Source organism: Syzygium oleosum, unplaced genomic scaffold (assembly GCF_021117445.2).
Source record: "Syzygium oleosum isolate NSW1041296 unplaced genomic scaffold, Sole_v2.1 Sole_v2.05, whole genome shotgun sequence".
Lineage (NCBI taxonomy): Eukaryota > Viridiplantae > Streptophyta > Magnoliopsida > Myrtales > Myrtaceae > Syzygium > Syzygium oleosum.
Window position 1 is genome coordinate 9598512 of NW_026607489.1, and position 7188 is coordinate 9605699.

Genomic DNA, 7188 nt, shown 5'->3' on the forward strand with positions numbered 1-7188 from the left:
AGTCATGTGTTATCTACCACAAACACTGGATACTTGATGAAACACAATTTTGGTCATCTCTAATTGTATAATCCCAAAAATAATCGTTTCATTCTCCTAATCATGAATGCAACATTCAATTCACTAGCATAATACACTTTGAATATAAAAAAAAAATCATATCGTCACAGCCTTATTGATAGTCAAAATAAAAATGATAAATACACAATAATGACACATTGACGAGGATATCGAGCAAAATACATCTTCAATTTCTCTCAGTAGATGCCCTGTGTGCTTGAGTAGTCATGTTAATTCCTCAATTCTGCAAACTCCACATTATATTAATCATTTTAGTTGTTGCAAATATCAAACATTTATGCTCTTTGCCCTATTAGTGCATGTGTGTTTATGACCATATATTACTTTTTTTAACTGAGTTAAGTGACCCAAAAGGGTCATTACTTATTGTTAAAAGCAATGCAAGCCGATTTGTATTGCTAAAGTTTGATTTGGTAGAACATAAAAACTACGGGATTCAAAGTTTGATTCGGTCTCGCGTGGTGACAATGCAAGCTTGTTTGTGTTGTCAAATTTAAGTATTATTGCATAGTTGACAATTCTTATCGTCAGCACATAGGCTGTCATATTTTTCATCCATGAGTATAGTTATACAATCAACACTGCACATTCGGAGCTATATTCCTTAAGATTACCATTCCATTCACCAAACTCCATGAACATATCTCAGAAGTAGAAACATATTTTTCTAAAACTATATTTCTTTAATTTTGAGTGTGAACTTGTCATGCATGCATAATGCATCTCTTGGCATCTTTATCGGTCCCTTTAATTTCAAACATCAAGCCAATGCTTTCAAGAAAGTCATATATTATCTACCACAAACACTGGATACTTAATGAAACATAATTTTGATCATCTTCAATTGTATGATCCCAAAAATAACCGTTCAATTCTCCTAATCATGAATGCAACAGTCAATTCACTGGCAAAAATCACTTTGAATATATAAAAAATCAGTCTACCGTCACAGGTTTCTTGATAGTCAAAATAAAAATGATAAATACACAATAATGGCACATTGACTAGGATATCGAGTAAAATACCTCTTCAATTTCTCTCAGTAGATGCCATGTGTCCGTATATTGGAATGCTTGAGTAGTCATGTCCATTCCTCAATTTTGCAAATGCCACATTATGTTAATCATTTTAGTTATTGCAAATATCAAACATTTAAGCTCTTTGCCCTATTAGTGCATGTGTGTTTATGACCAGATATTACTTTTTTTAACTGAGTTAAGCGACCCAAAAGGACCATTACTTATTGTTAAAAGCAATGCAAGCCGGTTTGTATTGTTAAAGTTTGATTTTGTAGAACAAAAAAAACTACGGGATTCAAAGTTTGATTCGGTCTCACGTGGTTGACAATGCAAGCTTGTTTGTGTTGTTAAATTTAGGTATTATTGCATAGTTGACAATTCTTATCGTACTATCAGCACATAGACTATCATATTTTCCATCCATGAGTCTAATTATACAATCAATACTGCTATCCGAAGCTATATTTCTTAAGGCTACCATTCCATTCACGAAACTCCATGAACATATCTTAGAAGTAGAAACATATTTTCCTAAAATGATAATTCTTTAATTTTAAGTGTGAACTTGTCATGCAAGCATAATGCATCTCTTAGTATCTTTATTGGTCCCTCTAATTTCATATATGAAGCTAATGCATTCAAGAAAGTCATGTATTATCTACCACAAACACTGGATACTTAATGAAACATAATTTTGGTCATTTTCAATTGTGTAATCCCAAATATAACCATTCCATTCTCATAATCATGAATGCAATATTCAATTCACTAGCATAATCCACTTTGAAGATATCGAGCAAAATACCTCTTCAATTTCTCTCAGTAGATGCCATGTGTCCGTATACTGGAATGCTTGAGTAGTCATGGCCATTCCTCAATTATGCAAATGCCACATTATGTTAATCATTTTAGTTATTGCAAATATCAAACATTTATGCTCTTTGCCCTATTAGTGCATTTGTGTTTATGGCCAGATATTACATTTTTTAGCTGAGTTAAGCGACCCAAAAGGATCATTACTTATTGTTAAAAGCAATGCAAGCCCTTTTGTATTTTTAAAGTTTGATTTGGTAAAATTAAAAAATTATGGGATTCAAAGTTTGATTCAGTCTCACGCGGTTGACAATGCAAACCCGTCTGTGTTGCTAAATTCAGGTATTATTGCATAGTTGACAATTCTTATTGTACTATCAGCATATAGGCTATCATATTTTTCATCCATGAGTCTAGTTACACAATAAACACTGCACATCCGAAGCTATATTCCTTAAGGCTACAATTCCATTCACGAAGCTCCATGAACATACCTCAGATATAAAAACATATTTTCCTAAAATGATATTTCTTTGATTTTAAGTGCGAACTTGTCATGCATGCATAATGCATCTCTTGGTATCTTTAACTGTCCCACTAATTTCAAACATCAAGCCAATGCATTCAAGAAAGTCATGTATTATCTATCACAAACACTGGATACTTAATGAAACATAATTTTGGTCATCTCCATTTGTATAATCCCAAAAATAACCGTTCCATTCTCCTAATCATGAATGCTACATTCAATTCGCTCGCATATTGCACTTTGAATATGTAAAATCAGTATATCATCACAGGCTTACTCATTGTCAAAATAAAAATGATAAATACATTATAATGGCACATTGACGATGATATCAATCAAAATAACTCTTCAATTTCTCTTAGTAGATGCCCTGTGTCTATATACTGGCATGCTTGAGTAGTCATGTCCATTCCTCAATTCTGCAAAAGCCACATTATATTAATCATTTTAGCCGTTGCAAATATCAAACATTTATGCTCTTTGCCGTATTAGTGCATGTGCGTTTACGACCACATACTGAACTTTTTTTAACTGAGTTAAGTGACCCAAAGGGGTCGTTACTTATTGTTAAAAGCAATGCAATGATGTCTATATTGTTAATGTTTGATTTGGTAGAACAAAAAAACTATGGGAGTCAAAATTTGATTCAGTCTCACGGGGTTGACAATGCAAGCCTGTTTGTATTGTTAAATTAAGGTATTCTTGCATAATCGACAATTCTTATCGTACTATCAGCACATAGGCTGTCATATTTTCCATCCATGAGTCTAGTTATACAATCAACACTGACCATCCGGAGCTAAATTCTTTAAGGTTACCATTTCATTCACGAAGCTCCATGAACATATTTCAGAAGTAGAAATATATTTTCCTAAAATGATATTTATTTAATTTTAAGTGTGAACTTGTCATGCATGCATAATGCATCTCATGGTATCTTTATCGGTCCCTCTAATGTCTAACATAAAGTCAATGCATTCAAGAAAGTCAGGTATTATCTACCACAAACACCGGACACTTAATCAAACATAATTTTGGTCATCTCCAATTGTATAATCCCAAAAATAATCGTTCTATGCTCTTAATCATGAATGTGCATTCAATTCACTCGCATAATGCACTTTGAATATAAAAAAATCAGTCTACCGTCAACGACTTACTGATAGTCAAAATAAAAATGATAAATACACAATAATGGCACATTGACGATGATATCGAGTAAACTACCTCTTCAATTTCTCTTAGTAGATGCTCTATGTCCATATACTGGCATGCTTGAGTAGTCATGTCCATTCCTCAGTTCTGCAAATGCCACATTATATTAATCTTTTTTTTTTTGTAACCGAGGTGTCCGGGTCAGCTTGCGCGCACCTCAACTATTCCTCGGGGGAGACTAGCACAGCAACCCACCGCCATGGCCCCCACTTAAATCACAAGTGCTCAGCTTAGGAATCGAACCTGGGACCAGTGCACCTAACCACACAATCCCAACTACGCCCTAACCAACTGAGCTACCCATGGGTGGGTTATATTAATCATTTTAGTTGTTGCAAATATCAAACATTTATGCTCTTTGCCGTATTAGTACATGTGTGTTTATAACCACATACTAAACTTTCTTTAACTGAGTTAAGCGACCCCAAAGGGTCATTACTTGTTGTTAAAAGTAATGAAAGCACGTATGTCTTGTTAAAGTTTGATTTGGTACAACATAAAAACTGTTGGAATCAAAGTTTGATTCGGTCTTACGTGGTTGACAATGCAAGCCTGTCTGTATTGTTAAATTTAGGTATTCTTGCATAGTTGACAATTATTATCATACAATCAGCACATTAGCTCTCATATTTTCCATCCATGAGCCTAGTTATACAATCAACACTATCCATCCGGAGCTATATTTCTTAAGGCTACCATTCCATTCACGAAGCTCCATGAACATATTTCAGAAGTAAAAACATATTTTCCTAAAACAATATATTTTTTTTAATTTTAAGTGTGAATTTGTCATGCATGCATAATGCATCTCTTGATATCTTTATCGGTCCATCTAATTTCAGACATCAAGCCAATGCATTCAAGAAAGTCATACATTATCTACCACAAATATTGGATACTTAATGAAACATAATTTTAGTCATCTCCGATTGTATAATCCCAAAAATAATTGTTCCATTCTCCTAATCATGAATGCAACTCTTCTTTGTTTTCTCCCTCATTCAACTGTTTCAGCTTATCATGTATTTGAATCGAAGACATAGCACCTACACATTGAAGAAGATATGAGTTTGTTGACAGTAGTAGAAGTTCTACGAGAAGTGAAGTACCTTAAGGCCCGGAGATCATATCAGCATGCATCATTTCCCAAGATTGAGAGAAAAAAACTAGAAGATGTCATCACTTGCGATTTTATCTGGTGCCCTTTATCTCGAACCCATTATGCTAGAAAATGGACCTTCATATATCGTCTATCATTTTCAAGTTCTCTTACAGCTTTTCACGTGTAAACATAACCAATATTATGAAGCACGACTTCTCCAAAAGCTCGCATAATGCACTTTGAATATAAAAAAATCAGTCTACCGTCACAGGCTTATTGATAGTCAAAATAAAAATGATAAATACAAAATAATGGCACATTGACGAGGATATCGAGCAAAATACCTCTTCCATTTCTCACAGTAGATGCCCTGTGTCCGTATACTAGCATGCTTGAGTAGTCATGTCAATTCCTTAATTCTGCAAGAGCCACATTATATTAATCATTTTGTTGTTGCAAATATCAAACATTTATGCTCTTTACCGTATTAGTGCATGTGTGTTTATAACCACATACTAAACTTTCTATAACTGAGTTAAGCGACCCAAAAGGGTCATTACTTATTGTTAAAAGGAATGCAAGCATGTCTGCATTGTTAAAGTTTGATTTGGTAGAAAATAAAAACTGTTGAAGTCAAAGTTTGATTCGGTATCACATGGTTGACAATGCAAGCCTATCTGTATTGTTAAATCTAGGTATTCTTGCATAGTTGACAATTATTATCGTACTATCAGCACATAGGTTGTCATATTTTCCATCCATGAGCCTAGTTATACAATCAACACTACCCATCCGAAGCTATATTTCTTAAGGCTACCATTCCATTCACGAAGCTCTATGAACACATTTCAGAAGTAGAAACATATTTTCCTAAAACGATATTTTTTTTAATTTTAAGTGTGAACTTGTCATGCATGCATAATGCATCTCTTGATATCTTTATCAGTCCATCTAATTTCAGACATCAAGCCAATGCATTTAAGAAAGTCATATATTATCTACCACAAATACTAGATACTTAATGAAACATAATTTTGGTCATCTTTGATTGTATAATCCCAAAAATAACCGTTTCATTCTCCTAATCATGAATGCAACTCTTCTTTGTTTTCTCTCTCATTCAACTGTTTCAGCTTATCTTGTATTTGAATCAAAGACACAGCACCTACACATTGAAGAAGATATGAGTTTGTTGACTGTAGTAGAAGTTCTACGAGAAGTGAAGTACTATAAGGCCCGGAGATCATATCAGCATGCATCATTTCCCAAGATTGAGAGAGAAAAAAATCGAAAGCTGCCATCACTTGCGATTTTATCTGGTGCCCCATAACTCGAACCCATTCTGCTAGAAAAGGGACCTTCATATATCATTTATCCTTTCCAAGTTCTCTTGCAGTTTTTCGCGTGTAAACATAACCAATAGTATGAAGCATGGCTTCTCCAAAAGCTCGCATAATGCACTTTGAATATAAAAAAAATCAGTCTACCGTCACAGGCGTATTGATAGTCAAAATAAAAATGATAAATATAAAATAATAGCAAATTGACGAGGATATTGAGCAAAATATCTCTTTCGTTTCTCTCAATAAATGCCATGTGTCCGTATACTGGCATGCTTGAGTAGTCATGTCCATTCATCAGTTCTGCAAATGCCACACTATATTAATCATTTTTGTTGTTGCAAATATCAAACATTCATGCTCTTTGCCATATTAGTGCATGTGTGTTTATAACCACATACTAAACTTTCTTTAACTGAGTTAAGCGACCCAAAAGGGTAATTACTTATTGTTAAAAGTAATGCAAGCATGTCTACATTGTTAAAGTTTGATTTGGTACAACATAAAATCTGTTGGAGTCAAAGTTTGATTCGATCTCATGTGGTTGACAATGCAAGCCTGTCTATATTGTTAAATTTAGGTATTCTTGCATAGTTGACAATTCTTATCATACTATCAGCACATAGGCTATCATATTTTCCATCCATGAGCCTAGTTATACAATCAACACTACCCATCCGAAGCTATATTTCTTAAGGCTACCATTCCATTCACGAAGCTTCATGAGCATATTTCAGAAGTAGAAACATATTTTCCAAAAATAATATTTTTTTTAATTTTAAGTGTGAACTTGTCATGCATGCATAATGCATATGTCGATATCTTTATTGGTCCACGTAATTTCAAACATCAAGCCAATGCATTCAAGATAGTCATGCATTATCTACCACAAATACTGGATACTTAATGAAACATAAGTTTGGTCATCTCCGATTGTATAATCCCAAAAATAGCCGTTCCATTCTCCTAATCATGAATGCAACTCTTCTTTGTTTTTTCCCTCATTCAACTGTTTCAGCTCATCCTATATTTGAATCAAAGACACAGCACCTACACATTGAAGAAGATGAGTTTGTTTACTGTAGCAGA